Source organism: Pholcus phalangioides, unplaced genomic scaffold (genome assembly GCF_987345545.1).
Source record: "Pholcus phalangioides strain wild (caught in Gottingen) unplaced genomic scaffold, Ppha-v1.0 ptg000017l_1, whole genome shotgun sequence".
NCBI classification, from domain to species: domain Eukaryota; kingdom Metazoa; phylum Arthropoda; class Arachnida; order Araneae; family Pholcidae; genus Pholcus; species Pholcus phalangioides.
Genome location: NW_028301610.1, coordinates 55,184,033 through 55,209,166, shown reverse-complemented (window position 1 = coordinate 55,209,166; position 25,134 = coordinate 55,184,033). Strand labels below are relative to the sequence as shown.

General features: G+C 39.0%; 1 protein-coding gene across 1 annotated transcript in view; it reads left to right on the top strand.

The window, feature by feature from the left end:
* Positions 1 to 15,247: 15,247 nt before the first annotated feature.
* LOC149074130 (uncharacterized) overlaps positions 15,248 to 25,134 on the top strand; it is a 35,294-nt gene continuing 25,407 nt past the window's right edge. The window contains exon 1 of the mRNA XM_089246406.1: positions 15,248 to 15,532. The gene's annotated coding sequence lies outside the window, so the exon portion shown is untranslated. The remainder of the gene's footprint in view (positions 15,533 to 25,134) is intronic.

The window sequence follows — 25,134 nt, the reverse complement described above, 5'->3', positions numbered from 1 at the left end:
CAATGAATTTGAGATCTGGCCTCATGTACTAATGGCACGTTCAGCTTACAATTCGTTTAGATGCAAATATATATATATATTTTGGCACACCGAGACATATCACCTCTTTCATTGCCTGTCTCAAAAATTGTGAACAAAACCAAAGGTTATCCAGGCTTTCGTACTTCGTAGGAGCAGCGGAGAGTGACGTCGTTTCTCTCTCTATGTCGCCATCTGGGGGCTAACGTCGTAAGTGCTATTGGCTGAGCTAGGCTGTCCATGCGCAGTCTCGTTCAGCATTCATACATATGCTCTAAGAAATGAAAATGTCTGTCCTCTGTAGTTCAATGGTTATATACAGTAGAACACTCACCCGGACAATGAGAGACTGGTGGTTCGATTCCCCACAGAGGAATGTGAATTTTCTTTCCGAACTACATCTCGATCTCCGCTTGGTTTTATCCAGGCTTTCGTACTTCGTAAAACCAAAATTACCTATTCCATTTGCTGTCTGATATAATGTCCTTTGGGGATTGAATCTCTCCACTTGATAAATATTTTTTTATTTACTAGCATGTCGCAATATACACTGCTGGCCACCCAAATTGCAACACCAAGAAAGACAAGAGATATCGCAACAATATTTATTTTGTAGATAACATGTTGACCAAGCATCAAATGATTAAATTTATAGACTTCTGTGAAGTGTGGTTCCTGCCAAAATCAGTAGCCAGAGTAGCCGCCATTGTTGGAGATCACCGCTGCCACACGCCTCGGCATTGATTCAAAGAGACTTTGGATGTGTTCTTGGGGTACAGCAGACCAAGCAGCTTCCACGCGTTGCCAAAGTGGATCTGGTGTGGCTGCTGGGGATGTAATCTGGGTCAATCGTTGAGCAACCATGGACCACATGTTTTCTATCGGCGAAAGATCCGGAGAGCGAGCTGGCCAGGGAAGCAATTCAATCTGGCGATTGACGAAGAACCTTTGGACAATGCGTGCCACGTGTGGTCGCGCATTATCCTGTTGAAATATGGCTGTGGGCAAGCCCTGAAGGTAAGGAAGGACAACTGGCTCCAACACCTCGGAGATGTAGCGCTCGTTTTTTAAAGTACCGGCAATGCGTACTAGAGGAGTGCGAGAGTGATATCCAATACCGCCCCATACCATAATACCCGGTGCAGGACCAGTGTGGCGGTGCATAACGCAGCTGTTCAGCATCCTCTCTCCACGGTGTCTCCAGACTCGAATCCGACCATCGTGGTGTTGCAGACAGAAGCGTGACTCGTCAGTAAAGACGATTTCATTCCATTGTGCCGTCCACATCCTTCTTTCATTGCACCATTGGCGGCGGAGACGTCTGTGGTTCTGCGTCAAGGGTAGACGAAGCAATGGACGTCTTGCGGACAGACCACTCTGCTGTAAACGGCGTCGAATGGTACGCGCAGACACTGGATGATGCGGTACAGACTGAATGTGCTGTGCTATGGTTCGTGATGTGGCTGAGCGATCCGTCACTGCCATACGCACAATACGCCTGTCATCACGTGAAGTGGTGCACTGAGGTGGATGCGATCTAACACGTCGGTCCGTCGTACCCTCCTGCATCCAACGATCACATATCCGCATTACAGTTGTTTGGTTTCGTCTAACACGACTACCGATTTCCCTGAAAGATAATCCACAATCTCGGTAGGCCACTATCCTTCCTCTGTCGAACTCGGATACTTGATCAAAAGATGATCGCTGTTTTCTACGAGGCATAATTGATCGTTTTTTTGAAAAAACCACAAGAAAAACACAATTGCCGTACTTCAAATCGTCGAAATCTCCAAGCCTTAAATAACACTTTGAAGTGGCGCCACAGGCGCGCGTGATGTGCGTCTGCGCTGAAATTCTAATCATTTGCATATCTCACCTCCGCTAATGCATGTTGTAAATTTCATATTATTTGCATGCTTCCTTCAGGGTGTTGCATTTACGGTGGCCAGCAGTGTACATACTTTACTAACCACAATTATTTAAACCATAGTTTCCAAAACTTTTCGTTCCATCGTCCCCAACTCAAACCAATCCATTTGGATCCTATACTAAACCCCAAGCCTCTACCGCCCCTCTAGAACTTACCATCAGCCCCCAGGGGGCAATATTGCTCGCTTTGGGAAACACTGATTTAAACTTTTTCGCAAATAGAGAATTTTTTCATGTTTTCTGTAAAATTATTATTTGTAATTTGTTCTTGTACTATTCTTGTCGCACTGTATTTGTTAGTGTTCCCACCTGTTGCAGAGGCTTCTTGCCTAAATCAATAAAAGAATATGATGATTATGATGATGATATCTGAACCCACAAAACTCGGAGGAAAGTTGGGAAAGAACAGCATTAATCAGGTTATTTTGTATGTCCGTTAGTTGTCACTTAGTTAGTTAGTCACTTCCTTGAGGAACTCCACTTGTGACGCCTGTCCAACCAGAGAATTCCCCGTTCGCCATAACTCGTTGGGCGCTATCCCTTAACCACGACTCAATCCAATTCAGCTAGTTGCCCCCAATCCCAATCTCGTGTAAACGCGTCAAGAGTTTACCCCGATCGAATACCTTCTGAAAATCAAGGTAAACATCTACATTTTTGCTTTTATCCAAAGCCATAGTCACGTGATCATAGAAGCAAAGGAGGTTAGTTACACATGACTTCCCCTTCCTGAACCCAGGCTGATTATCTTAACTCCGCGCTGAGCCAAGACAGCCGGAGAACCATTCACCAATTGCCTTTTGATAATAATTTCCAAAATTGTCGAGAGGGAGATACATGATGAAACAAAAAATTGTCGAGCACCAACTTAAGAAAGTCTCTTTCATATTGATCTCTAGCTGAAAGGTTCTCCCAATCAATACCAGGGCAATTGAAATCCCCTAGTATGACAACCCTTTAACGCTTACACATGTAGGAAATTTCATCATGAAATTTGGCGATGTAGTTTCAATCCCTATTCGGTGGATTGTAACAAACCCCAACAATAAGTTTATGATGTCTTTTGTTTTCAAGCTCAACCCATATAGTTTTAGTATCACTTCTCTGCACGTTACACTCTCTAGCCTTCAAACATGATTTCACGTATATCAACACTCCACCCCAGGGCCGCAACTAGGGGGTGCAGGCGGATCTCGTGCCCCTGGCGCTGGACCCAAGGGGGGTGGGGCAGCACAAATTTCCTTCTGAAACCTCTCCTTGAACATTGCAAGGGGGCGTCAAAATGTGCGCTTGTCCCGGGTGACAAAGCATCTAGTTGCGGCCCTGCTCCACCCTCTTTCCTATCAGATCTATTCCTCAAAAAGTATCGTATCCTGAGATGTGTAAGAAAGATTCATCCCCATCGTTTACCCAAGATTCTGTAATGGCTATAAGATCCAGGCCCTCCACAACTATCATAGTTTCTAAAAAATCTTTCTTATTACCCAAGCTCCTGCTGGCATTTATTAGCACACATTTTAATTTGCCCGGTGATTTAGTGTCAATCGAGAAGCCATCCAAGTCAGAGGTGGGTAATTCCCCGTCAGTATTGTTGTGCGATTATCATTAACTAATCCGCATTCCTGACTACGTGGTCTGGCAGTAAAAAAACCTGACCTAAGACTATCGTAAACCTCCCAGACCCCCCTCTTATTTAGATGGATCTCATCCGAACGGAGCCACCCATCGGTAAATGCGGGAAGCTCCAAGAACGTGACCCCAAGTGAGGAGCAAATGTCCTTCAGGCCTATATTGAATTGGTGGATTCTACTCCTATACCCCCTACTACCCATTGGCAGTACTGGAGTCACTGCCACATCTGAACCCCCCTAGCGGATAATAGTAAATCCCGGTACTTTGACAGACTCACTAATATTCACTCCTACCTGATTCGTTCCCACCCACAGAATAACACGCAAGGGCAACTTTCGGCGATGAAAAACGTCTCGAACGTTGCTAATCCCCAGGAGGACAATAGCGCTCGAAACCCCGAAATTCCCTACACCCTCTGTTCCCTAGTTCCCTAACCATAGAATCACCGATGATTAAACCCCTATCACTATCTCCCTCTACCTCATCCACGACCACCCATTCACCCTCTAAACTGTCGGGTGCGTTAGCCCGGTCGATAAGATCCTCGCCTAAAGTACCAAAGGATGTGCAGAGGTGTCGCGAGTTCGATACCCGGTTCGTCCTTGTCAGAAAACTTTCCTGACATAGGGGTACAACAGAAACGGTGACATGACCACAGAAAACATTGCTACCACAGGGAGTCCCCCATCGAGGGTTAGCGTACCAACCCCTCGACGAGTATAAAAAACAATCCGGCCGTTCGGAATCGACAATAAATTGTAGGTCCCGGTCTAATTAGTCCTCGTGTGCAGAAAATGACCCTGGTGCGACAAAAATGATCAAATGATCTAAACTGTCGTTGTTCGCGGAGATTGCTTCTTCATCAACAGGTGGCTCGACGACAAGTGGCTCCATTATAACCGGACCCTCTAGAACCATAACTTTTTTCCCGTAACGCTTCGACCTCGAGTTCGAACCTTGCCCTATCCAAACACCCCTTACAATTGAAATTATCAGCTACTATACCCCTAGATCAGGGAAACCTCCCGTCTCAAGCTCTACACAGCACTAGTCGAGGTCGAGGCATACTAACACTACCGCTAAAACTAGATAATAATACATAAAAAATGAGAAAATGAGAAACGTTAATAGGAAATTAAAATAACGTAAAATACATTACAATGCGAAATATACGTAAAAGATTGTACGAAAAAATTAAGTAAAATAAAATGCTCAACACTACATCACGAAGAAGAAAATATATATGTATACAAACAATACAATACACTCTAAAAAGCATTAAGCTACAAAGTACAATTTATACTTATTAGAATTAGTTAACTATTTCTATTCACTAACACTAAAACAGTAGGCCCAAAAGAAAAAAAAACAAAAAACAAAATTACGGATAGTACCGGGGAAAAGTATACACTGTTTGCTAACACTAACGTCCAAAAAACCAACGAATTTATATCAAAGAAGCAGGGAAAACACAAATCTGGCGAAAGTACAATGAAAATGAGAACGAGAAAAAAAAATTAAGTCGATCGAAAATACACAACGAAAATTAAAAAAATTGAGAGCAATAAAAAAAAACACTCATCTCGCAAATCCAACGATGAGCAGTCCAAAAAATCCGGTGACAAAATCAAACTAAAGAGTAAATTAAACACACAATCTAGAAAAATAAAGAAAGCACTGCAGAGAAGAAAGAGAATATGACCCAAAAATAAAAAACACGCCAAGGAAACACTCACGAGAACGAAGAAAAACACAAAGAAAACACAAAAGTGAATTAGAATATGTTCTTTGCATTTCACAAAAGTGCTTTACATTGGTTATAGATAAGCGTTAGTCATTTTGTTTTGTTCTCCAGAAAGTAACGAGTCTATTTTATTTTATTTTTGGTTATAATTTCTAATTTGATGGCATGACCCTTAAAAATGTTTGAGAAGGATGAAGTTATTCTTCAAAATTATTTTTTCGAATAATACACTGGCTCTAATAACTACAATAAAACTGAACGTTTGTGAGGGGGGTTAAAATAGCCAAATTTTAGGCCAGAAAAAAATATATTTTGATGTTCCCAAAAGAAATTTTAATGGTTTTAGGGTATATTCGGGCTGCTGATTTCAAAACTGGTGTTGGTTTTGCCGAATCGGCAATAGGTTTTGAGATAGTGCATAATATCAATGTTTCAATTTAGTCTACAGCCACTAATTTTTGCGTTGAAATTTTTCTTTCTACATATAAAAGGAATCAAGAGCCATCAAATCAAAACTGAGAAAAAGCTATTTAAAGTTATCTTCGATTCAGTTATCTCTTCAGTTTGGCAGGTGGTTCAAGTGCACACAGACCACAGACGACATCACAGCCTATATGTCACTTGGTTCTATTTAGATAAAAAATCCCACCTCATTGAATAATTCAGATGTCGGTATACCTCAGAAATGTTGAAAATGGCGCTTGGTTTCTTTTATATAAAAACCGTCCAATTTCGTCCCAATTGCTCACCCATCGCCCTCCTCTAGATTCGCAACTGGGGCGAAATGTCCTGGGGACGGAATATTGGACGGAAACGTCGAGGGCGAAATGTCGGAACCGAAATTTCCCGCCCGTTATAATGCGGATTCCTGACATCTATAAAACCGTGGAAAGGGTTAACGAGGAGGATATCAAGAATCAAGCATTATATAAGTGTTGTTTCACCCATTTTGTTTATTTATGAACGAGAGAGGTGACTCCAAGGCCATCTCTCAACGCCTGGGGGCTTCAGGTGCATGGAGAAAAACAACATGACAAAGAAATCTACCGCTATGTGGTTATGGAAAGTACATACGCAAATTATTCGCTTATATATAGTACCGCTTATATATAACCCACGAAACTGTTAAGACGGCCCTGAACACCCTCCCCCATCCAGTGTTTCTGCATTAGCTGTTGCTAAACATAAAATGGTATTCTCAAGATGGATGCTGTGATTTTTCTTACAGAGCTGTTTTCGGACCGTCTTCTTCATACAGTATTAATAGAATAGATCATGTATGCAGGGAGACGGGCTCAAGTATTTTGTGGCCCGGTGCAAAAAAAAAAAAAATCCCAATACCCGAGGGTGTCTATGGGTACTCTGGTGCCCACCAGGTTCACATGGGCGCCTGAGAACGACTGTTAAAGCCACTACTACTTTATGGTGATAAAAAAAGTCATCCGGTAATAAATATGGACAAAGTGTCCGCTGTCCAGTGAAAAAATTGTCAGTGCGCACTCAGTTCAGGTGCTTAAATTTTTAGTTCTTTCAGGGCTGAAAAACCAATTGTCTACCCAGGCCCTCAACCTTCTCTATCTTGGACTGCATTTTAAGCTATTGCTTTATTAGGAAGTTAAAGTCAAAATGTAATCAAAACATCTTTTAACTCTTTTGCGGCCCCAAAAATTTAGCGGCCCGATTTCGGCCACACTCCTCGCACCTGCCTAAATCCGGCCCTGCATGTATGACCGAGGATAGAATAACATCTATCCAGTCTGGTGGAGATTTGGCTTTTTATATTCTACGAATTTCAACGGCGATGGGTAAACAACCATAATAAATTTAAACCGATATGAAGAGACTCATAATTCGCAGTGAATATTTCTATCCCAGTAAAGAAAAGGTTAAAACGATCCCGTAAACCCGGGGTGACCATATGATCCATATTTCCCGGCATATTTTCCCGTAATTTTGGTCATCCGAACTTTTTCAAAAATATCTAGTTTTTCTCGTTCTTTCAACGAAACTCAAGTAAATTTTAATTTTTTACTTAATCGGTAATTAAAATTTTTCTCACAATTTATTAACCACTTTAGGTGCAGGGGAAAGATACTCCCTCGTCCATGAGGTAGATGGAAGAAATACATTCGAGCTCGTTTCTCCTTCTGGCGATTTTTTTCTCTTTACCTCAGCATTATCTTTATTTCTTTTCACCATCCCTTTGGTTTCACAAAAAACAAAAATATTATTTACAAATAAGTTATACAAATACAAATACAAATACAACGCCACAACAGGCAAAATGCCCAACGAGGTGGCTGAGAAAAAGATGCCCATAAAAATATGGATGTCATATATTTCAAAAATACAGCAACCCAATTAAAAATGCAATTAACAAAAATTATAAACAATATATACACATGATAAAATATTATACAATGTCCATAAAGAATACTTATGGTTGTCTTATTTTAAGTATGGATAGTTGCTCGATTTACCCCAACATGTTTATCGTATTTCTTTTTAAACGTGTCAATTGTGTTACAATTTACTACCTCCGGGGGTAAGCTGTTCCATTTATTAACAACCCTATTAGAGAAAAATTCCCTGCGACACCATAGCCTTGCATTGTCCCTCACCAAACGATACTGGTGTCCCCTTGTAAAAGCAGTCGATTGGCGGTGTACTAAAAGTTCATGGTCCATTCTATCCATCCCATTGAAAATTTTGAACACTTCGATCATATCTCCTCGACACCTGCGTTCATCCAATGTAAACATATTCAAAAAATGAAGTCTCTCTTCATAACTCAAGCCCCGTGTGCCAATAAGGACACGCGTAGCTCTTCTCTGTACCCCTTCAACTCTCTCTGTAGTCCCTCTGTAGGTATGGTCTCCAAAACCTTACAGCATATTCCAGTCCAGGACGAACTAAGCCTCGAAAAAGCGGAAGAATGACTTTAGGAGAACGCGAAGAGACCTTTTTGAAAATGAGAAGACCTTTTTGAAAATGAGAGCTGAAAAGATGTTTGCAGAATTGGTGATTAAAAATTTTGGTGACAATTCGATTTTGAACTTTGCCAAACTTTCAGCATCTTAACTCGCCATTAAATCCAGGTATTTCAATTAAATTGGTATGGCCGTATAGAGTTTTCTCAGCGCTTTCCAAATATGTGCTTAGTGATAGGTTATTATAGGTCTTTCAGAAACTTCATAAATCCGGGTTTTTTCAGACTTCAAGCTTTTTTTTTTTTTTTAAATCGATTATCCACCATAACGCGAAAAGGGTTCGGTATCGGACAGGGTTGGTAGGTTGTTTCATGATCCACTTGGACTCTTCTATCACCCCCTTTCGTTTGGCAGGATAGATCTTATTCGCCCTGTATATGCAAGGAATATTGCAATGAAAAAAGCTTCTTTCTTAATCTAAATTGTCTTTTTCGCATGGGCTTTACTTTCTTTGCCCAAATCCTCATTGGTGACGTTACCAACGAAAAAGCTGAATATTCATTACCAACGCAATTCTTCCTCCCACGTGGTCTACTGGTTTGGGTTTCTGGATCTCACGCAGGAGGCCCGGTTTGTCTATGGCATGGGAATGTTTCAATAAACAAAGCTTCTGTATCTATCTAATTTTGTCTTTTATAGGGGATTTTGCATTCTTTGACGAATTTGTCATTGGTGATGTTACTAACGAGAAAACTCGATATTTATTATTTGACATATGCCACGTCTTCGTGCAACATGAAATGCTCTCGTAAACCTTCTTGCTCTGAACTTGAATTCACCAGACAATGTCTTTCTAAACTTTAACTTGGAAAAGTTAAACAGCATACATCGAACTGTGACCTCTCGCTAGTAGTCCCTCACCAGAGGCATACTACCCGACAAATTGGCTTACATCAGACGTTGTACCGTTCTACGTTTTGTTCTTCCCATACACTGCATTTTTTTCTGCTGATTTCCTACAGAAGAATTGTTTCGGTAGAAAATTGAGATGTCTGTGACACATGAAATGTTTTCGTACCTGATGGGTTTTATATATGTAAGGGGATAAGATATTGATGGTAAGGGACGATTCTAGGTTGTGGTGTCGCAGGGAGTTTTTCTCTAATAGAGTTGTGGATAAATGGAATAGCTTACCTCCGGGGGTCCAGAATTCTAACACAATTGACAGGTTGAAAAAGAAATACGATAAACATATTCTGGATAAATCGAGAAGCTATCCACATACTTAGATGAGACAACCATAATTTTTTATGGGCAGTATGTTTATATTTCATCATATTATTAATTTTTATATTACTCTTATTAGGTTGCTGCATTTATGATGTAGTGTAGATCAGGCCCGTAGCCAGAAATTTCGTTCGACCAAAATGGTCGAACTATTTGGCCAACTTTTCCCCCTTTTTCCAGTAATTTTCTCACATTGCGGGGGGGGGGGGGGCCAGACCCAAGTCCCCTCCTCTCGCTACGGTCTTGGTTTCGATCTTATTCGACATCAATATTTTTTATGGCCATCTTTTTTCAACCACTACGTTGGGCATTTGGTCTGTTGCGGCCTTTTTCAAAATAATATATAGGTCCATTATATAACAAATCTCCATTAAAATTATTCTTCCTACAAAAGTAAGCCGAAAAATATTCTTGCACTGGGCCCCCGCGTATGGTAATATTGACCCTGAGTTTGGTTACCCACTCTGCATCATTACCATGGCTCCCACAAGGGCGGGGCTGTAGACCTGGGGCCCAGGACAATTCTCATCATTTTTTGGGCGCGGTAGCCCATGTCGATAAGATACTCGCCTAAAGTACCAAAGGATGTTCAGAGGTGTCGCGAGTTCTATACCCGGTTCGTCCTTGTCAGAAAACTTTCCTGACACAGGGGTACAACAAAAACGGCGACATGACCGCAGCAAAAACTTGCTACCGCATGGAGTCCCCCCATCGAGGGGTTAGCGCACCAACCTCTCCATGAGTATAAAAAACAAGCCTGCCGTTCGGAATCGGCAATAAATTGTAGATCCCGGTCCAATTAGCCCTCCTGTGCAGAAAATGACCGTGGTGCGGCAAAAATGATCAAATGATCATCATTTTTTGCTTTCACTCTATAAATTAACTATAGAACGGTCCACGGAAAGTCTGACGGGGGGGGGGGGGGGGGTCAGAAGTTCCCAGCCTGGGGGCGCTGCTCCAGGATGTTGAGGACCAGGACCATTATGGCGCGTAAGATAGGCATTCCGTCCTAACTTGCGGGCAAGATTCAAAGCTAAAAACCATGTGGGTATGTTGAAATCTCATTATGAAACAATTCTGAAGAATAAATATTGAAAAATAATTTGATTTCATTCATCCAACGGATCAACTGCATAGGCGGTGATAGACTTGGAAGTCTGGGGAGGGGGTACGGTCATTATTGCTGGGGGGAAAGCACAATTAGGATGATGATGTCAATTCATATATACACATATACATTAGATCAGTCGACTTCACCTTTGACGCTGGGGGGGGGGGGCAATGGCCCCTCCATACTCCGTGGCCACTCGAGGACCATAAAATGTATCAGTAAATTGGACTGATTAAAAGAAAGGCCTCGGGGATCCGCCATAGACACAAAATACTGAAAAGGGCTCCGTGAGTACTCGAGAAACGTTGAGAACCGCTGCCCTAGAATACAGGTATAAAGACGCCCCTTAGGCTGGCATTACTCTATGAAAGTTTTAAAGAAAAGTTCTTATATGAAACTTGAAAAACGCAACCAATAGGCTTATTCGTTGTTCTTTTCAAGTTTTGCAAAATATCTTTTATCAAACTTTTATAGCGTAATCTATGCCTTAGTTCGATCCACCGCAGAAATAAAAGAAATGACAACTGATATATATTATAATTTGAAAATGTAAAAAACCCACAATGACTGTAGTTTCATCAAACATAAGGTACCTTTGAGTAATATCGGCCATGCTAATACACATCGATCCCGCTTATAATGTTTTTCAAAAACCGCAACTAAATAACGTTATAAGTGGAAAATGTCTAAAAATTGTAAGACAGTTTTTCACCGACCATAGCTTTTTTATGCAGCTTTTTTTTTTAATTTATTAGCAAACACATTGCGGCACATATAGAGATTTAATAGGAAGAAATTATGTATTTGTTATTCCATTAAATATTAACGTGCATTATACGGGATGTAGTTTGTAGGAAAAAAACAAAAAATAGAAAAAAGAAATCTTACATTTTGATATTGATGTACAATGCATCTTTAAACCTAGGAATGGTGTTTAACGTGCTGGGAGGTAAATTGTCTCCCCAGCGCGACCCAACCCGCAAGGGTAAAAGGCTTATATCCCTGGAGGGACAGAGTCTGGGTCGTGACTGGTCTGTCGGGAGGTAAATTGAATTTTTTCGCTGTTGTAACTATCGAAAGCAAAGGGTTATCATCTACAAATATTTGAGAATTTTTATTTAATCCCTTACACTTAGAGCTTTTCTTTTTTAACTTGCTCTAAGACATTCTGACTCGAACTGTGCTCGGCAAAATTTCACGATGTTACTGCTTCATTTTTCGAAATTTCAAAAGTCATGAAAGCATCGTATAAGAAAGCGGTTCTCAACCGGTGCTCCGCGGAGCCCTTGGGGCTCCTTGTGCACTCTCCGGGGGCTCCGCGGCCGCTCGAGGAAAATAAAAAAAACCAGTAAAATAAAAAAAAAATTATTATAAATATTTTTAAATAGTAAAAATAAATCAGTAACTTTGAGAGATAATTAGAAAATGGGCCTATACGGGACTCCGCCATAGAATTTTTTTACTAAAGATGGCTCCGCGAGTCAAAAAAGGTTGAGAACCGCTGGTATAAGCTCTCTCTCTCTCTCTGTTCTATTAAGAATTAAATTCCAAGAAGTACGGATGAGAAATCCAATTTTTCTTATCTGAAAAATCTACCTTCAAATGCTACTTGATGCTGGTGTCTGAAATCTGTCAAGTTGTTTGTTTTGTGTTTATCTCACTCTTTTCCGGCTTCATTTTGTATCAATAGATTCGGAGTTGGATGAGAAGACCCGCCGTTTCATTCCTTTGTTATATGCAGTCGTCTATACAGCGTTTCTTAACCTTTTTTTTCCCATGGCCCCCTTTGAAGCATATTTTTTTCCTCGTGGCTCCCCTGTCTTACCCAGAGTCTTCGACCCTCATCTAGAAGCAAGATCCTTTATACGTATTGAATTGATTTTTTCAGTGATTTTATACTGAATGAAAACTTTGCAAATAAGATTGGCCTCCAGACCACTGGCCTAGAATTTATTGAGCTCCCCGCTAATCCAAGTTCTATTCAGGACCGTCTCAACATCATGGGTCCCCTAGGCAAAATGATGCTATGGTAGTCCCATACTTAGCCAGAAATAAACAGCTTACATATTTCCTACTTTTTTCAAAATTTATTATACTATACGAAATATCATGAGGGGTGGGGCCACTTATGGACATGAGACCCCCTGACATGACCTCTCACAACAGTGGGACTGACAGAGCTGCAGCCCGGGCCTGATATGGTTTTCATCGTTTTTTGTTTTTTCACTCTATAATTTTAATATGGGGGGAGGGGTCTGTGAAAAATCTAGCCAAGAGCCTGCGAAAAACCCCATCCTAGGGAACTTGCTGTAAAATGTAGGCAGCGAGGCCCGGGTGGATCCATGCACTAAGACGGCCCTGATTTTATGGGGGGTTTTGTTGGATTCTGCAAGTGTATAGTCACCTTAATTTTTCTTCTCAGCTCTCTGCAGCCCTCCAAATCACCTGCCATGGTCCCTTTCTCCATTTTCTTCCGTGGCCCCCTTGAAATATCCCAGTGCCACTAGGGGGCCATATGGCCCCCGGTTGAGAACCACTGGGCTATAACACCACTATGAGAAGATTCGTGTTTTGGAAAAAGTCATTTTTTTTGGAATCGATGTAATGGGGCAAATTTGAATGAGACCGCAGAGGAAAAAAAAATTAACCTCTTTTGAGAACTTTTCCCTTGTTCTTATCTGTTAGTTTCCCTATTCAGTGGCATAACTTCGATCATCCTGGTGTATGTGAACAGTGGTAAGGGCAGTTTATGCTCTGCACACTATTGTTGGACAAAGTGAGAGAAAAATAAAAAAAATTATTAAAATTATTTATGCCTAACCCTTGAAAAAAAGAAAGAAACGTACTTTCAGTCGATTTTTTTTTCGCCAAAACAATAACTGGCTTCCGAAGAGCCATAAAAGAGAATCCCACCTCTAGTTTTCACATAATAGTTAATCGCTAGCACACAAATAACCACCATTTTCGTTTCTTTACCTGTGAAAAAGGCGAAAAAGTAAGCTGTTTTCAAGAGAGGAAAAAGCCCGATGTGAATTTTTGGAACGTTGTAAGCGGGAATAGCAAAAAATTCAGACGTTGTAAGCGGGAAAAGTTAACATTATCAATATAGGGAAAAAAGTTAAATTCTCAAAAATTAGTCGTACTAAGCGGGATCGACTGTAGTCGACTGGCCATTTGACAGCGACTCAGTGAATACGGCCATAAGATTCAGCAGTTGCTTTTGAAGCCGGTTCATGAAATCTTCTCTAACGAGCAGTCGATGGCTAAAAATATCTTTAAAAAAAATTCAAAAATCTAAGGTCTGTCTTTTAGGGGTCATTCAAGTATTACGTCAGCATCGAGGAAGGGGGAGAGGGGGTTCCGGATTTGCTGACTTTTGATGACAAGGGGGAGGGGTGTTTGAAGGTTGCTTACGTCATCAACCCCCCTTTTTTGTAGATATGAAATATTCTAAGCTGCTGACGAAGTTTTGCTGACGGGGAGGGGGGTCAGTGTTTTGCTGACAAGGGGGGGGGGGGGAAGGGGGTCAAAAATGGTTGAAAATCTGCTTACGTAATACTTAAATGGCCCCTTAGGAAAATACGAAAGGAAACTTTCAAAGGCATTCCAAAAAAATATCCAAGAGATATTATCAGACTTCGAAAGTATAAAAAAATGGGGAAGGGGGGGGGGGCGCTTTCGATGCCCTGCTTAGAAATATTCACATCATATTTTTGCCTTAGAACCTTAGATTACTTCTGAAATATGGAATTTCATTTATTGTTTGCTTTTTTCATTTATAGATATAAATTCAACATCGAGCAAAATATATTTGAAGGGAATTTCAAATTTTAGTGGGGGGGGGGGGGGAGTGGGCGCACCAAAACCATTCAAGTGCTTTGGGCCTCCAAACGTCTTAATCCGGCCCTGATTGTAAAGATTCTTTCTCAATACAATTTTTTCTTTTTGTCACAAATAATCGAAATTTGCATTTGAAACGACCGTCAGTTGGTACAGTATTTTTTAGGAAATCAAAAAATAATAAAGAAAACCAGAAAGTTTTAGTTTTAAACATCAGTACATCTCACGAGTGACACTTGTGGAATTTTCCCACAGAAAAAACATTACATGGACCAGTACATACAGCATTTAAGGGGAAAGCTGCATACTTCTGTTGCGTGCACGCACGTTAAAAGATACGTGAATGTTTCTTTATTGTCATAGTAATTTTTCTCCTTATTGTTGTAGTTCAATTCGCACGTAAACTGTTCGATAATATTAAAAAAAAAGAAAAAAGTCACGCTTGATATCATCACCAACAACCACACTTTCAGCTGTTTTATTTACTTGTAAAAACCTGCAGCATAGGTGAAGGGTTTTTATCTGTTATTGTTTGTTGCACACACACACACACACACACACACATTCTCCATCCTCGTTGTTTGATGTATACTGTACGATATAATATAAGTTAAAAGAGGAGAGACAAGGTTTGGACCCTGCTGATGTCATAAACGACGACGTCAAAGAACCGGCTCGACGCAACACCGTTCCTTTCTATTATTATTTTTTTTTCTATTCGACTTGTATTGCATGCACCTGAAGGTCTTCTCTCAGTGTAGAGGAATTCTTCTCTCGGTGTAGTACTTGCAACTCATACTCTTTCTCCCCTTGGCCATTGTGTGAAGCTTCCGGTGAACAGCTGAGCTTCCTTCCTTTTCTTTTCCCACCCTTATTATTATATACGTACCTTATTTTATAACTTTTTTTTTTTCTTTCGACCGATACCTACAGACTCATCAGTCTGTTGCTGAACGTCAGAAAGCATTCGCGTCTTGTGCAGGACTCGCTTGGGAGACACAGTTACCGAGTACTGGTATTTGAGACACAACACGTGAGGTACGTTTTCTTTCAATTATTAAAAATTCATTTTCCGATTTTAAACACTGAATTTTTTTTGCTTCCGTGTTTGATGTTTTATTGTTGGGCAACGATTTCGTACATCACCGTATTGTTATTGTTATGGCACTTGTATATGCGTCGTAATATTTACCATATTTTCTCGGAATACTGGAAATTCCTCATGATATCCTTCTCCTTTTGTTTCACAAAGTGAAATATTTATTAAGTTATCTGGACTCAATAGTCTGGACGATTTCATGTTTGGTATTAATTATCAATGCCCTCACAGGCTTTTTTTTTATATATTTTTTCGAAATAATAAACAAGTGACATCCGCGTATTCCGAGAATTATGGCATTTGTTGTAAATTGTTTTTGTATGTTTATTCGAATTCATGGGCTCACACACTTTTCTGCTAGAGAGCCATTTTCGCTCAGAAATACTTTTGTGGGCGGTAGAAGAGTCAAATTACTCCTTCGGAGACCAAACATAAAATTGAATATGAAATTGAAAAACGTCGATTAAATCAATCCAAACATATCTACTTAGATTGTGCAGAGATTTTTCTGTGTCATTAATGAATATTCGAAGTTTTTCCTGTTCTATTTCATGTTCAAATATTGCATTTAATTTCACGTTCTATATAGAATGTGAAATTAAATTCTATTTTTCGTATCGTCGACGCTCATTTTACCAACCCGAGCGGACTTCGACAACTACTGCTGTTCCTAAAATTTAAGGTTCGTAAATGACAAAGACGTTCAAAGAAACGCCAGTGTCAAGGACGTAGCGTGGGGGGGGGGGGGGTCTGGTTCCCCCTGAAATGTGAGAAAATGACCGAAAAAATGGAAAAAGATGGCCAAATCTATTGTTCTATCACTTTGGTCTCCCCACGAAATGAAAGTGGTTCCCCCGAACGAAATTTCTGGCTACTCCACTGGCCAGTGTTCGAGACCATAGGACTTGTTGGTTAAATCGAGCTGTCACTTTATATCATAACATATATTTATATATTTTAAAAACAATATTAACATATTTATATATTTTCCATAATGATTTTCGGGACGTATAATATTTCAAATGGCTCAGACTAGTACGGTGGGCCGAAGTTTGTGTACCCATGGTTTTTGTTCGTGACGAACTAATTAGGGAATAAAAACTAAGGTTATACTGAATGAATGTGGAAGGTCATTTTATAAGAAATTTAAATTGTTTGGCTATTTTGGAGAAAGGGTATTCAATGGTGATGTGGGGATTCATAATCATTTACAGAAAAACAGAAACGGTCATAGCCCCATGAGTTAACATTTTTTCACTTTATTGGTGGGCCAAAAATCTTATCAGTTAACGAGTGGAAAACGGCTTGCTGAATGGATATGTGTATCATTGAGAAACTACTCGCCATTTGGCAAGTTACTACTTGTTTATTTCATTCTTTTACAGTCAAACTCAGTTATAACGTCAATAAGTTAATAATCCCGATAGCTGATTCCTATACAGCAGTGTTTCTCAAAATGTGCGTCGCGACTCCTAGGGGCGTTGCCTTTGTTAGGGGCTTCGTGGCGAGCTGGGGAATATTGATTTGTGTGCCTATTTATGCTTTGAAGTGGTTCTTTTATAAAGGAAAATATCTGATAAACTATTCTGGGGAGTCACAGATGAATCATGAATCGGGTAAGGGTTCCGCGGGTGACAAAAGTTTGAGAACCACCGCTATACAGAATAATGTTAACTAACCTCGACTTCCACTTCAACTAAATTGAAATAACCGTGACCACAACAGATTTTTCAGTACTTTTTTACTTTTGTAGAGTTTTTCCAAAAAATTCTTAGAATTTAAGCCGAGTTCAATGCATGATTTTATTTCTTTCTTATTGACAAATATAACAGTAAAAAGACAGAATTCTTTGCATGATCTTCGTTAGTTCAGTTTCTTTCTATTCTACATAGGAACACTAGCTATGTTTCTAGAAGCCGTGGATCCTATAAAACTAAACAAAAACTATACAAAAACTATACAAAACTATACAAAAACTATACAAAACTATACAAAAACTATACAAAACTATACAAAAACTATACAAAACTATACAAAAACTATACAAAACTATACAAAAACTGTACAAAACTATACAAAAACTATACAAAATCCTATGATAAGGATTTTTTTAGTTTTTGTATCCACGGCAAAACAACAAGTATTGCTCCAGGGATCCGGATTCTTAACTGTGTTTAATCCGTGCATTCATTGCCTTTTTAAATCATGTATTTATTTGAATGGGTGTTTGAAATTCACACCAGAGCGATTCCTTGTCATTTGTCCAGAGATTACTGTCACACGAGATTACGTGTAATTTTTGTGAACAACTCAGATTTAAAAAGAGTGTTGTGCTTGTCTGTATAAGAGACTTCATTTCCTGTCTGTGCAGACATTTTTTATTTCAGCATTATTCATATTCAGGTGAAATAACACTTTATAATAACATTTGATAAACCATAATTTAGAAACTTAAATATAAATAATTCATTCTAATGAAAGTTAAATCCATACATATAGCACACATTCTGACATTTCATAACACCTATATTCCAGACAAATTCATTATCCGTGAATTGGAAAACCAGTTGGAAACTATGTATCATATACATAGATTCTATCCGCTTGTAAACCTAAGCATAGGTCAGTGTCCCGTTGAGATCTTTAATTAAAAACCGAACATTGTGACTACTTTCTTCATTGTAATAAGAGAGTATAACGCGGCCATTCTTATTTTCGAGATGAGGTTCGAATTGTTATGTCCTTCTAATTGCTCAATTATACGCCGAGTCATTTCCATTACTCTGCATGCAATGTTGTGTGACAGCTATCAACAGTGTAAAATATGGTATTTTTCCCTATTATTGTCATAATTATCCTATTTCGGAGTAAAAGTAGAAGTGAAACAATAGAAGTGGATAGAGTGGTTATCAGGGAAGTGAATATAAACTGACAAGCCGGTTATAACTTGATGACAGGAGAAGCAGCCTTTGGCACCTCGGGAACCTTTTCAGGTGCGTGTGGTGTATAGAATTCGTAGTTATCTATAATAGCCCATACGATATGATAAAAGTTATCATCTCTGAACCAACATAGATTGAATAGTTCGGTTCGTTAATGTTTGCTGTGGAATATTAATTAAGAAGAAAGCCATGTATATACCGAGATGACTTGCAGGCATGTACAGCCTCGACTGTGATACCACTTGGGTGCAACCCAAGGATACTTTGGTCATTTGAAAGAAGCTCAGTTTACTGAGTACATCAGTACTGCATGTATGTATTCACTACATACAGTACTGAATCACGAGAAAATCACGAGACAGAGCCTATTTCGCAGGGACCGAAGGGCCATGTGTGTGTCCGTATCAAATCATTCGAGCAGCTTCGGAAGGATTTATATGACCATGGAAAATGCTACAATGGCTCCACGAAAACTATAAAACTTTTGTACCAGGATAATCTATTTGAGTTTCAACTGCCAAAGGATTTATATTCCTAAAAACCAGGACTCTCCAGGTGAGCTCTAGCTCCCGAAGAATTTACATGACTAAAAATATCAAAATGGTACAAAAAAACTGTGAAAGTAAATAAAAATAAAAATAAATACTAATAAATAATAATAAATACTGCCCATGATGGTATAAATCAGCAGGAACTCTGAAGCTGGATTTACCTTACGAAGGAGACATGGAATGCTGCAGGGATTTCCAACCCAAAACTTCTCACGGAACCTTTGTTAGTTAAAAGGCTGTTTAGCGGAACCCTTTGTAATAATGAGGCTGCTCTATGAAACGCAAACACATTTTTGAATATTTATCCAAAAAAGTATGCCTCTACTGCCATCTCAGCAGAATAATAGCCTCAGGGAAAAATAAAAGTGGGCTTAGGCACCACCTCTTAATTCACATATTTATTGTCACAAATCATTGTGCTACATCTTAAATGAGGTCCCGTGCCGCGCCCAGGCCAGTGCATGTAAATTCTGCAATTCAAGAACCCTCACTTCTAGTGGATAAAAGATTTCTTCGTGTTTTCCTAAACTCATTCTTCCGCTTTTCCGAGAATTAGTTCGTCCTGGACTGGAGATCATACCTACAGAGCGACATAGACTTGATTGAAGGGGTGCAGAGAAGAACTACGCGTGCTCTTGTTGGCACTCGGGGCATGAGTTGAGAAGAGAGGCGTCATTTTTTGAAGATGTTTACATTGGAAGAACGCGGGTGTCGGGGGATATGATCGAAGTGTTCAAAATTTTCAACGGGATTTGGACCATGGATTATTAATACGCCGTCAATCGACTGCTTTGACAAGGGGACACCAGTATCGACTGGTGAGGGACAATTCTAGGTTGGGGTGTCGCAGGGAATTTTTCTCTAATAGGGTTGTAATAAATGGAATAACTTACCCCCGGGGTAGTAAATTCTAACCCAATTGACACGTTTAAAAAAAAAATACTATAAACATATTGGGGTAAATCGAGAAGCTATCCATTCTTAGATAAGACAACCATAAATATTTTTATGTGGGCATTGTATACTTTATCATGTGTATATAGTCTTTAGTTTTTATGATTGCATTTTTAATCGCAAATTGCTGTATTGATAATGTAACATCATATTATTGAAATATATGACATCCATATATGTTATGGGCATCTTTTTCTCAGCCACCTCGTTGAACATTTTGCCTGTTGTGGCCTTATATTTGTATTTGTATAAAAATTTTCCAAAAAAAATCGTTTTTACAACTTATAATTTCGTGATGAAACGGAAAATGAAGTTCATGAAATTCTTCTGGTTCGGAAATTCAATGTGAAAAATGTAATGCCACTGTTTCTATGTTGTTTAGTCATCCAAGAGAGTGGTCTGGATTTTTTTTAAATTCAAAATAAAGAACAGCTTTGCGAGTATCATTAACAAGAAAGCTTTCTTCTTTGAAAGCTCTCCGGGTTCCATGATTTTTGAGAGTTCCGTGGCGTTTGATCATGCGGAATCCCAAAAAAAGCTGTCACGGAACCCCAGGGTTTTGCGGAACACCAGTTAGAAACCCATGTGCTATCGTATATCTGCTATACTAAGCTTTCGCAAGGACCGGAAGTTCACGTGTGACATTATCATCCATCTGAGCTCCAGCTCCCGACGGAAAAACTATCATGTTCATCTCGCGCTTATTAATTTTTTTATGTGACTGAGAAAGTAGAACGTATAATTTCTCCTTGGAGTCACTACGCCAGACATAAGCCACCAATAGCACAAACATTTTGATACTTCTTTACGGAGATTCTCAAACTTTTTACGTGCTCGATAGCCTCCGGAATAAGATTAGAATTTCAAATATTTCGCAGTATCTTTGGTCGATATCACGACACCCAAAACATGCCTCTATGATGGGAATTACTGGTTTAGACTAATCACGATCATCATATTCCGTGCAGGTTGCTATTATTTTTATGGGAGAGTGGGACTTTTCCCACTCAATTGACTTCTCTAAAGTACATACTACACAAACGTGTGTGAGGGGCAATCCAAGTCTCTTCGAGGAAGTTTTTCGTCGGGCTTGCTCTCACAGGCTATGGTGACAACAAAGCTGATGTCTTTCAAACTTTAAGAGAAAGAACAAGAAGAAAACTTTTGTTGTGAGAAATCTTCTGTTCCGAATTTTTTTTTTTTGGATTGACACGCACTGCACTTCATCAGCGCGTTTCACTTCTCTTTTTTTTGCAGCATAAAACAAAAAAAAAAGAAGTAATAATCTATAAAGTGGGCAGAAGGTCATCAAGGGTCATACGTTCGATGACCATGTTTCACACAGATACGCTTCAATAAAGTTTTTATTCTGTCTGTATTAGCTCCCTCTCAATTTCCGCTACCTCTTTTTTTACTTTCGACGTCTTTTGTCTGCTACGAACTATATCTCAATGGCATCAATAACTTCTCTCCCTCTTTTGGAAATTTTCCACTGCCAACAGCAGTTCTATTTTCCCCTCACTCATCTTGGTTTCTATAAAACAATGAAGAAACCCCACTTACCTATCAAAAGATGGCAAAGGTGAGTCTAATTTACCATCTTTTGAAAATACCAAATCGTCATCCTAGAACATGATGGCGACAGATTTATTGTCCAAAAGATAGGACGGTAAGAGTAGGAAGTCAATTCGTGTCATTTTCCTCACTAAAATTACTGTAATTTGCATGCCTAGTAAAGAGAAAGAAAACGAATGTCCAGCAGTATTCAGAGATCATCAGTCATTTACAAATACGATTCCTTATTTGATCAATCACTACCGAAATTTCATGAGGAAATACCAAAATTTTATTGTTAAACTTTATTTTGATTTTTATGGCCCGTTCTTCGAGAACGGAAACCGAAACATATGTATTATGAATGAATAACATCAAAGCGGAAACTTTGAATGTATAATTTCTTTGAGTGTATTATGATTATAGTAATAATATAGGGCCTACTATCAATATCATATAATGTTATAAGAAATGCGAAATCCAACGAAACGCTTGGAAAATTACCGAAGCGTTTATAATGGGTGACATTTCCACTGGATGGATATTTGCCTGGAGCCTAGCAGCAACGGGAAAAACAAAAAACAACGAATCAAATATTACTTTATATACATATATAAATAAATATCTTGTTGAAAATAGAAATAGGTTTCTATCCTCCAGGCACAATCTTAACAATATGATATCCGAACAACCGTTCTTACAACAATTTTTCCTCATTCTGTTGAGTTATGTATATGCAATCTTTATATTTCTGGTCATGAATTGATGGCAGCCTTAAATAATAACTTGTATGATAACATACTCGTATAACCTCGTAAAATATCAATTTATGTAAATAATACAGAAGAATAGATAACGGTATTGACATTGATATAATCTTTTTTAACATGAGAGATGGACAGTTGGCTTCAACGGACAAGAGTATATGAAAGTGAGTTCGAGAGGTTAATGAAAAAGTTGGAAATATTTGCGATGGACGAGAATCGTGTTATTGAGGTTATTAGAAGAACGCAGGGCAAAAGAGATGATTATACGAATGTTATCATGCATAAATGTAACGAATAAGTATTTCACTATTGCGGAAGTGGATCGAAATTATTGAATACTCCTGAAATTATGCTGACCATTCATGTTAACTGTGTGTATGTATGTGTTCCGCGACAACGTTGGCATCAGGTTTTCAATCGAAAATCATCATTTAGAATTCAGAAAAGCTACTGTATTCCAAGATGACCTGATTACAAGTTTTCTGAAGATGATTTATAAGAACCACTCGACAATGACGGACGGACGAAACTTGATCACACTGACCGGTTATCTACAGTTATCTGACGTAATTATCTCGAGGTGAATTCCTTATATTTCTTATCATTTACATAATATGCAACGTATTTTCAAATTTATTATACAAGTATTAGAATATTGTTGAATTTTTCATCATGATATTGTGTGCGATATTTATTTACGTACAGTCGAATTCGGTTACAATGACATCGAAGATTACACAAAATTTTGTCGTTGTAACCGAGGTGTCGTTACAACCGAGGTTGATGTTTTGAAGACCTTTTTTGACGAAAAATATAATCAGAGTAATCTCAATACTCCTAGGGACGTCGCGAGGAAGAGGTGCCTTCGAGAAAACCCATTCTTTGAAGAGGCCTCCTCCCTAGATCGTTATGAGAAGCCGTAAATAAACAATGACTGTGCAAAGAAGCCGAGGGTTGAAGGAGTTTGAGAATCACAGGATTAGTATAACCAATTTGATCGAGAAAAATAAGAGGAATTAGATAGCATAATTAATCACCGATTTACCCCAACATGTTTATCGTATTTCTTTTCAAACGTGTCAATTGTGTTACAATTTACTACCTCCAGGGGTAAGCTATTCCATTTGTTAACAACCCTATTAGAGAAAAATTCCCTGCGACACCATAACCTTGCATTGTCCCTCACCAATCGAAACTGGTGTCCCCTTGTAAAAGCAGTCGATTGGCGGTGTACTAAAAGTTCATGGTTCATCCTATCCATCCCATTGAAAATTTTGAACACTTCGATCATATCTCCTCGATACCTGCGTTCATCCAATGTAAACATATTCAAAAAATGAAGTCTCTCTTTATAACTCAAGCCCCGTGTGCCAATAAGGACACGCGTAGCTCTTCTCTGCACCCCTTCAACCAATTCCATATCCCTCTGCGGGTATGGTCTCCAAAACCTTACAGCATACTCCAGCCCAGGACGAACTAATCCTCGAAAAAGCGGAAGAATGACTTTAGGAGAACGCGAAGGGACCTTTTGAAAATACAGCGCTACAGTAAGTCTGCTAAAATCTATTTCACTGGAAAAAAATTAAACTTGGCAAATATGTGAGATGAATATTTATTGTTCGATTAGATATGAGTATATATAGTAAAGATTGTGAATAAAATCAAGATTTGTTTTACAAAAACGGGACATTTTTATAAGAAAAAAGTCGGGAAGGGATAAATACGGAGATGTTTTGCATTATGGGGACCTATCAATGAGCAAGTCGGAGTGTCAAACATGTAATAAATCTTTTCTTTAATGTATGCATAAATGGTATAAAAAACAAAATTCCCTGGATGTGATCAGCTATAATCCTAAGGATTTTTTGGAAAATGTCATTGAAACAGAAATAAAAGTGACGAAAAACTATCGTTATATCCGAGGTGGTTGCTTTTCATCGACGTTAAAAGCAAGGGGTTCATTAACATTATTCTCTATAGGTATCAGTACAGATTACAAACCATAGGCGTACGCAGAATTTTCTCGAATGGAATTTTCAGGGTTTTTTTTCCTTCCTGAGGGTTTTTTATTACTTTTCTCCTGCAAAATCTTTTCTTTCATCTTGGCTCGGGGGGGGGGGGGTTAGAACCCTAAAACCCCCCTTTGCGTACGCCAATGCTACCAACTATTAACGTTATAGCCGTGGTGTCATTACAACCGAGGTCGTTATGACCGAGTTTGACAGCATGTACTACACGTCTTCCGTGCAAACTATGAGATTTTTTTAAACATGATCTTTATACGGTTACAGAAAATTAAAGAACGTGAAAAAAAAAATTCCGTATTAATGGATTCGATATCGTTTCAAGGGAAGCTTTACAGGTTCCAATGCAGGCGAACGATGACCTTTCTTCTGTAGAGGGAAAATAAGGAATTATTTATTTTCAGGAAATCCACCATCGCTGCAGGGGTATGCAGTCTATTTGAGGAATCTTGTTGACATAAACTGATCGAATGCAGTACTGCTGTATTCTATCAAGCCAACTTTTTTCTGCTATGTTTTTTTCAATCGTATTATTACATCACTGGAAACGTCTATCCCATTATTCATCAGTGGAGTCCTGCAAGTGGCATTTCCTAAACTATTCATCAACTAATTCCCATTCTGACAGCTACATTCGGAAAAAATTTAGTCAAGTTTCAATTTCTTTGCACATCTCACGTTTCACCTTTCCACCCGAGAACACAACAAAAAGCACCTGCTGCTGCTGTTGCAGTGTCTTCATAATGTAT